We start from the raw sequence: 9549 nt of genomic DNA, 5'->3' as shown, positions 1-9549 counted from the left end.
CGAGTCACCGAAGTCAGATTCAGCATCGGGCCTGGTCAGTACTTGGATGGGTGACCGCCTGGGAACACCAGGTGCTGTTGGTATACTTTTTCTAATTTTGTTTTTCACAAAGACGAATATTCTCACATCGTTCACCACGATAATTTCGTAATCATGCATTACTTAAAACAATTAGCAACGCTTTCCACGCGCTGGTCTTTTGAGTATTCACCGACAAACCTACGTAGCTACAATAACTCACTCGAAGCCATATGCATTCGCCAACGGCCATACCATGCTGAATATACCGGTTCTCGTCCGATCACCGAAGTCAAGCAGCATCGGGCCTGGTCAGTACTTGGATGGGTGACCGCCTGGGAACACCAGGTGCTGTTGGCATCTCTTTTTCAAATTTCATTATCCTTCAAGTACGAAAATACTAGAAACATTAATTTTATAGTACTTTCAAGAGATAATTTATCAACATTATTTCATAGCGATTAATCGATATTCTAAGCGTTATACCCACTATTTCTTACACTAACAGCCTGTTTATTTGCACGGCACATTAAAATAACCTGATTTCCGATCCGTGTGCACCTACTACTATACTTAACACGGAATGTATTACCACTTTTTAAAAGTAAATTATTATGACTAAGTGTAGATCTCCGGCGAGTAAATGCCTTTCGTATACAAGCACGACACATCTCCGCTATGTGCTTTACTTTTTTACTAACAGCATATAGAAATTGGATTTCAACGTGTTTCTACATAACAGAATGAAGCAAATTTCGTGATTTAACTCTTTCGAATAATGTGTTGGTCCTGACAAGGACCGTTTGAAATGAAAAATCTTGAAGAAGATTTTTACTTAGAGCTTGTGTACTTGGTAACAGCCTTCGTACCCTCACTTACAGCGTGCTTGGCAAGTTCACCAGGCAAAAGAAGGCGCACAGCTGTTTGGATTTCCCGGCTGGTGATAGTTGACCGCTTATTGTAATGGGCCAAACGAGAAGCTTCAGCAGCAATACGCTCGAAGATGTCATTAACAAAGCTGTTCATGATACTCATAGCTTTGCTAGATATGCCAGTGTCAGGATGCACTTGCTTCAAAACTTTGTAGATGTAAATGGCATAGCTCTCCTTCCTCCTCCTCTCTTCTTCTTATCTCCCTTGGAGATATTCTTTTGGGCTTTACCAGCCTTCTTTGCAGCCTTTCCGCTAGTTTTTGGTGGCATGATGACTCACTCGTTCAGCAAAATAGATGTGTCCGCCGATTTATCGACTTCATTTAAATTACAGTACGTGTTTCAATTCGCGCCAACTGCCTTGCTTTTCATTTGATGCACTCGGGTGCACGCTTGAAGTAGTAACAAAACTGACTTGATTCATGGGAGGCCGCAATTTTTCCTCTCATCTTATTACGAAAGAATATTGAACAATGTCTGGTCGCGGCAAAGGTGGAAAAGTCAAGGGAAAGAGCAAGTCCCGCTCCAGCAGGGCTGGCCTTCAATTCCCAGTAGGCAGAATCCATCGTCTTTTGCGAAAGGGTAACTATGCCGAACGAGTTGGTGCTGGCGCTCCCGTGTATTTGGCTGCAGTCATGGAATACCTGGCAGCTGAAGTTCTTGAGTTGGCAGGCAACGCTGCTCGTGACAACAAGAAGACTAGGATTATTCCACGTCATCTGCAGTTAGCTATCCGTAACGACGAGGAATTAAACAAGTTGTTGTCTGGAGTTACAATCGCTCAGGGTGGTGTTTTGCCCAACATTCAAGCTGTACTTCTGCCCAAGAAAACTGAGAAGAAGGCATAAATGTAAGACCTATATCTCATACAAATCGGCCCTTATGAGGGCCACAAACCCCTTTATAGAGGAGATTTACGATTGAAATGAATTGTTTTTCGATATACAGACTCATCAAAAGTGTCTGAGATAGTTGCTTAGTTTCATTCGAAATTCTCGCTGCTATTCGATTAATTAGTATATGTGTAGTCGTCGATCGTAATTGAAGCCCATAGGAAGTCACACTAACTTTAGAATACTCCAAACAGCGATGTGCTTAGTTCCCACTACATTATTAATTATAAGATCATTACCTTTTGTATTGTCGCTAGCTACATTTTTTTGATATTTGCGTACATCGGGCTCATATTACCCAGAGGACAGGACAGTCGAGCCCAGATTCTCAGCAATGGAAGAAACCTCATACCACATATTCTCATGTACTTCATGCTAGACAAAGGAATTTCCAACATTCTTAAAGCACTCATGTTTCTCTCTGCGTTGGCTTGGCTGAAATTACTCTGTTCAATATGTTCTCGACATTTATTATTGTTCATTACTATGCCCCAATGACATCATGAACAGAGCGGATCAGGAAACTTTCCTAAATTTCTTTTGCAACATAGTAATGACATTAAATGCACACTTAAGTACGATTTATTCTTTGCAAGGTCGATATTCATATTTGTGTGATATGTGTTATATGTATATGGTTTGTAATACGCAACTACTCTTATTCTCTGATCTCAGAACTCATTTGCTACTGTGCCCAACGAGCGAGCCTAGGTTTCTTGTAACTACTGCCTTTCTTTAGTAAATAATGTGAAGTATACAATGCATTAACCTACATCTCATATTTGTATTACTCTTTATTTTAGTAACCCGCTACGAAGTGTCATTAATTTACATGTAAATCACAATAGACACTACCGCAAAAGAAAGAAATCGAACCCAAGACCACGTAAACAAGATAAAGGACAAGATTCAGGTTTCTAACGCATTATTCGCCCCTCACAGCACAGTATAGAAGTTGTATAAGCCTCTATACGTACATCCTACTGTCAGAACAGAAATTCCGACTTGCGTTTCGCATCTCTCATGCTCGCTACTTCCAACAAATCGCCAATTTCCAACCAGAACCCCTTCTCCAGCATTAATACTGCTACATGATATGAATACGTATACATGAACGTACATAATGTAAAAAAAACGTATGATTTTCTCAAATTAATCTCTCTACGTCTGTAATTTAGTGTGCATCAAAAGGCTTTAATGTAGTTACACGAATTCTTATAATCTAACAGAAAATCGCACAAAGTAAATCTTTCCCTTTATATAAATTTGTTGGCTCTGAAAAGAGCCGTTTATGCCAATTTTATATCCAAAATAGGAGGAACCCCAACTTAACCTCCGAAACCGTACAGGGTTCTTCCTTGCCTCTTCAAGGCATACACAACATCCATAGCTGTCACTGTCTTCCTCTTGGCGTGTTCTGTGTATGTAACAGCATCTCTGATTACGTTCTCCAGGAATACTTTCAATACTCCTCGGGTCTCTTCATAAATGAGACCAGAGATACGCTTCACACCACCACGGCGAGCAAGACGCCTAATAGCGGGTTTGGTGATACCCTGGATGTTGTCACGAAGAACTTTACGGTGGCGCTTGGCACCTCCTTTGCCAAGACCCTTGCCTCCTTTTCCACGTCCTGTCATTTCGATATGTTACTGCTTCGCTCACCACACACGAGAAATACAAGCCCAAGCAGCCCAAGACTCGTGGTTTTGTTCCTTCGATCATGCAGGGAAAGCACGGAGGAAAAACACAAAACGTGTCTAAGCCAATGAGAACTGTCCTTTTCGACTGACTTTATCCAATGAGAAATAGCTTGATTTAACGGTTTTGCTCTTTATATAACTTGACTTCATTCAGCGCGCAATTATTTGAAACAAGTCGTGACAGTTGCAATGGCACGTACCAAGCAGACAGCTAGGAAATCTACTGGAGGCAAAGCTCCTCGAAAGCAGCTTGCCACCAAAGCTGCAAGAAAGAGTGCTCCAGCTACCGGTGGAGTGAAAAAGCCCCATCGTTACAGGCCTGGTACTGTGGCTCTCCGAGAAATTCGTCGTTACCAGAAGAGCACTGAATTGCTCATCCGCAAGCTGCCCTTCCAACGACTCGTCCGAGAAATTGCACAAGATTTCAAGACAGATCTTCGCTTCCAAAGCTCAGCTGTGGCTTTAACAGGAGGCAAGTGAAGCTTACCTTGTAGGGCTTTTCGAAGACACCAACATTGTGTGCTATTCACGCAAAGAGAGTCACAATCATGCCTAAGGACATTCAGCTTGCTCGCCGCATCCGTGGGGGAACGTGCTTAAGTTTGAAGTTCTGGCACTGAGTTCAAAAACGGTCCTTTTTAGGACCAATACACTACTTAGAGATGCTGTTATCCTAACAAGGATCTTGTCCATACTTGTTATCTTTTTTTTTTAAATTCTCACGCCGTATGTTGCATAGTTAATACATCTACCTTCGTTTTCCTCTCGTTTCGTATATCATCCTATCTTTCAAGTATATTCTTTAGTTTTCCCCTATGTTTACCGATTGATTATCTTCGTTTTATGTGGTCAAGGATTCGATTTTGCCATATGTTGCATAAGTTAACTTCGATTCAACCACTGTTTGCCCTTCTCAACGTTATTAATCTCATAGAACTCGCAGGCGAAATATGTACTTCTTCCAAGGTAGCAAAAGTAATATTTTCTCAGAGGTCGCTGCTGTTGAATGCAAACGTTAAACTAAACTTTCTTTAAGTGTCTGTTTGTACTTAACATCAGTTCAATTGTACACCTACATTTCTGCTGGTGTTACTATTTTTCTTTATAGCAATATTACGAATTATAAGACGGTATCCGTGGTTATTAGCGTGTTCCCTTTTCCTAACACTTTCTCATTACACCAGTATTTCCATCATTCATTAGGCGTAATCACCCGTCTCCTTTATCATAAAAATCATAATAGTACGACGTTAAATTGAAACAGTCTACTTCACTTTCACGAGTTGTAATAAGTTCGAACATTTCTTTCACCCCAGCCTTGAAAAGAGTTGATTTTAGTTTAGTGTCCCTTTCAGCAGCAAGGCTGTTTCAAACGTGGACCTACTTATTAACGTGCAATGCGAAACATTTGAGCTCCCACCGAGAATCGAACCCAGTCAGCCTGCAAAAGTTTTTCTAACAAATGCATTAAGTGCGTTTTCTGTACTGTTTCGCTACTTGAAGATAGGAACAAGGAAAAAGTAAGTGATCACAAATTGACATTACGTAATGTGTTCCCCATTTTTTTTCGAGTACACCATTCTTGACACCCGTGAAAGCTTTCTTTCCCCACCCTCAATTCCCCTCTGTTATAAAGCACTTACATCAAGAAGTGCTTCGGTTAAAAAGAAAACTCAAAGTCCCTTGCGTGTATACTATACATTGCTATGAATGAACATGTGATAATGATAGGAAAAGCACAATTTTACTCTTCTCAAAGTATTTGATGGCTCTAAAAAGAGCCGTTTTAAAATGTCAGATGATTTACTGACACATTTACTTCTTCTTTGGTGCAGCCTTCTTAGCACTTTTCGGTTTTGCTGTAGCCTTCTTTGGCTTCGGGGCCTTTGGCTTCTTGGGAGTTTTTGCCTTCTTCACTTTAGATGGTGATTTCTTAGGTTTGGGAGCAGCAGCCTTTTTCTTTTCACCAGTCTTCTTGGGACGTTTAGCTGCTGGCTTTTTCGCAGGCTTCTTCTCCTTTGATGCTGATCGTTTCGCCTTGGTTGAAGATCCACCTTCAGGCTTCTCCTTCAGCGATGAAGCACTAAGCTTAAACGATCCAGATGCACCTTTTCCCTTGGTCTGAACCAAAGACCCAGAAGCAACTGCACTTCTCAAGTATTTCTTGATAAATGGAGCAAGCTTCTCGGCATCCACTTTGTAGTTCTGAGAGATGTATTTCTTAATAGCTTGCAGTGAACTTCCTCCCCTTTCCTTCAAATTCTTGATGGCGTTGTTCACCATTTCTGATGTTCTTGGATGAGAAGGTGTTGTTTTTGGTTTCTTAGGCTTTGCAGACTTCTTAGGAGAAGCCTGTGCCGGGGCTGCAGGTGCTGATGCCGTATCTGCCATTGCTTTCTGCAATAAACTCAACGATACTGAAGAATGAAATTTTCGCTGGCAGGCAGCGTTGAGTTTGGTTACGGAGCGCGGACCGGATAGAAAGCACTTGCTGAGGCGGGCTGAGGTAAACAGAAGTTCGTAGTTGCCACAACGATAAGTGTGTTTCCTTCTATTTTGATAAACGATTTTTTTCAGGTATTCAATGAATGCACCAGATCCTATTCTTCCTTACTGGCTAGAAGAAACTTTATTCCACATAACTCAAAAGGCATTTGTTTTTATTCGCTTTTCTATTTTATGTTTCAGTCATTGCTAAGTCGGTCACACTACTTTTTCACCCTCCTTGTGCTTATAATTTTCATAATTTAACATGGAAATACTTATCAATAAATAATTATATTACCATGGTAATTAACTTCAATCCTTCCTGTGATTATACGCAAAGTACCATCTTCGTACTGCTTACTATAGTTCAATGAAGGGAATCTATAAAGTAACGCGTGTCGCACACATCTGCCTTGCAAACTCCCTGGCCTACTTCCAATGTATAGACTTTTATTTCAAATCCTGATTTAATTTCATAATTTTCTGTAGATTTTAACATTTTATTACCCAGCTTCTTAATACGAATGACAATCAAGCCTAAATATTTATTCCCTTTAACTTTATTTTTCTTTTTTATTTTGTGCCTTGTTTCATATTTGTTCTTACGTTAGCAATTAACGCACTTACCGTAGTTATGTATGAACAGGTTGTTTCTATATTTATTTTATTCCAAATAAATTAAATATATATACGGATTATTTTATGGTAGTTGATATTTTCTGTTGTTTCCTACGTGAATTGAGGAAACGCACGGACTTTCGCCTAATTCTTGTGCTACTTTCATATGTCTGTATCTGTCGAATGCTGTCGATCTGTCGAAATGTGTATTACTATCTGTCGATTCATCGAGTGAACTGAATTCGTTAACCATTTCACCAGGCGCGCATGCATTTTTTTTTTCTTCTAAGGGATCCAAGCTTCGGGGGGCAAGGTTCCAATACTACAAGCCACTATGTCTATATACTATTATTCTGCATTCGAAAACACGATAAATATTCCACTTACTTTTTCACAAAAACATGATACAGACAGAGTACAGATGAAGTGTAAGATCAGATTTATATTGATGATACATCAATATTTTCCCTGTTAATAACTACATTTAATGAGAAAGTCTGCAAATGTATGTTCACTTAGGAACTTTTGCGAGGAGTCCGCACCCGGTGGACACCCCGTGAGTACGCCTCTGCACTTGACTATACTTCGAATTATACTGCAAACAGTTGTATTTTAGTTTCCCCGTTTAGTTCATCGATATCATTAACACAAAGAAAATAGATGTTATAGATGCGTATTCTCAGTTCTCGCTTTATATCCGGACGTCTGCAAAAATCTACTCCTTTTCTTTCTTTCACGCATCCACCAAACTAACAATGATTTGTATTATAATATTTGCGCATAAAATGTATATCTCATACCTTCCATGTTCTCAAGTATTCATAGACAAAAACGGTTACTTTCTGCGAACAAATTGTCCAAACACAGTGCAAATGTCATCTATAGATTGTCCTGGTTCCGTCTGCGTGTACATAACAATGCGTCATAATCATACATTGCACATTAAGGATATCAATTAATCTTCCCAAATTCCTAGATATGCCTGGCAAAAGTTCCGCGTGTTGTAAGGATATTACATTTGTACTACCGACAAGGTGGTATCTTCCAACATTGAAGTTCAATAAACCCCAAATGTGTCGGATATAGTATTTGATTTCTTGTCTCATTGTTTGCGTCAGAGATGTCTTCTCAAGTTAGGATTTACGATACATACAGGATGAGTTGTATATATTGTTGCTGCCAGCTCTATATTAATCCCATATTTGTAAACGAATAAAAACAGTATTCTAATTATAACAATGTGCTCACAATTAATTTTATTCTTAATTGTTATACGTATTGTTGATTAAAAATGAAAATGTTGCTAAGTGAATTTTATTAATATTTTCTGTTGCGTGATATAGGAAGTGAGTGAAATATTGGAGGAATATAGTGTGCGTAGCAGATGATGTGCAGTGGCTTTGGATCGCCTGTGATAAGGTAAGGCATTTGCTATTTTAATTAACACATTTTATATACTGTAATCCTAATTATTTTTATGTGAATGTGCTTACTACTTGTGTATTCAGTGGGACCGATGTTTTAATATGTATGGTCAAGCAGTGTCGAGCCTGGTCAGTGTGTGGATAGGTGACCATTTTTTGTAAATCGATAACATTTAACTTTGTAAACACGGATGAAGTAGAAGTATATTTATTTTATTTTTTACCTCAAATATGTAGGACACTTCTCCTTTGTACATCAATTATTATTATTAGTTCAACTTGTTTACAAGTTAAATGAAAAGAATAGTCGTTATCGTGTGATGATTGTGCTCATTAGGCTAAAGAAGACTCGTGATAAGAAAGAAAAGAAGAACGGTGCTCAAGTTTCGTCACAGCATATTCTCAAAAATTTACAGGCAAAATTCAGTGTTCTGCATGAAAAGGCATATTTGTACGAAAAAAAAAAAAAATTCTGCAGACGACAGAATTAAATAAAGTAATACACATGTATTTTAGAGTTACTGGTGTAAAATCATTACAAGTGCTTTGCCAGGTGGCCAATAAAAAGCACGAATACTATTTAAGGGAGCCAAAACAGGAGAAAGCTGGGGGCCTGAGCGATAGCAAGAATGTGCGTCCAAAGTGAACAGGAGCGAAGGCGGGTATACGTATAAGCAAGGGTAGTGGAAACCAGTTAGTTTTCGAGTTTCAATAGCACTTGTCATGCATCCATACTAGTAGCGCCCCGCTTGTAAACATTAAGTACACTATGCAAGAATACACCGCCGGTGGAAAATAGTACCTAATACAGTTATCTTTCATATATACTGACTTATTTTACAGTAGTAACCCAACACTAGTAAACGTAAAATAAAAGTGTATAACTTTATATTTAATTCTATCGCCTGGCTTAGTTTTTCACCTGTAAGATGTACTTATTTAGAGCAAGTTTCTTAACTAGCAAATTAAACCGAGAACCACAGCAACCATATATATATTCTTATGATGTACTTTTCTTTGAGTGGTGTTCTCTGTCTATTCAATAACATTTTCTCAGTTTAATGCTAGCAAAAAACAAAACAAAATCAAAGTGTTTCTATATAAATTTAGTTCACCGTGTTGTAATATCACATGGAATTGAAAAACGAATAGTCGAACCTCTGCTATCTCGATCAAACTTCTCAGGATGATATACTGACTTACCGCAGAAGTTCGACTGAATACGTTTCTCAGTTCCATGGGAGAACCTGGAGAAGCAAAAGCCTGCGCAACGGAAAATACTAAATAAACTTGTAGAGCAGGTCAAGATGTATCATCATGCCAAGTTTCATTCAGATCAGAGAAGTTTGGCTGCAGCCATTTTCATTACAAAGCACAAAATGGATGGTCCCTAACCTCGAGAATCTTCACAATTGTCGACGAGTTGAACTGCACTCATCTGATCAAAATCAAACTTAAAATGGCAGTTCACTTT

General features: G+C 38.9%; 1 non-coding gene across 1 annotated transcript; it reads left to right on the top strand.

The window, feature by feature from the left end:
• The first annotated feature begins 259 nt into the window (after positions 1–259).
• Positions 260–378, top strand: LOC145677325 (5S ribosomal RNA). The gene has a single exon (XR_014129768.1). It is a non-coding gene; the product is annotated as a 5S ribosomal RNA (ribosomal RNA).
• The last annotated feature ends 9171 nt before the right edge of the window (positions 379–9549 follow it).

The sequence above is a fragment of the Thermobia domestica genome, unplaced genomic scaffold (assembly GCF_964235325.1).
Source record: "Thermobia domestica unplaced genomic scaffold, izTheDome1.hap1.1 HAP1_SCAFFOLD_773, whole genome shotgun sequence".
Classification (NCBI taxonomy): Eukaryota; Metazoa; Arthropoda; class Insecta; order Zygentoma; family Lepismatidae; genus Thermobia; species Thermobia domestica.
The sequence above is the reverse complement of the archived record's forward strand: the minus strand, read 5'-3'. Positions and strand labels throughout refer to the sequence as shown.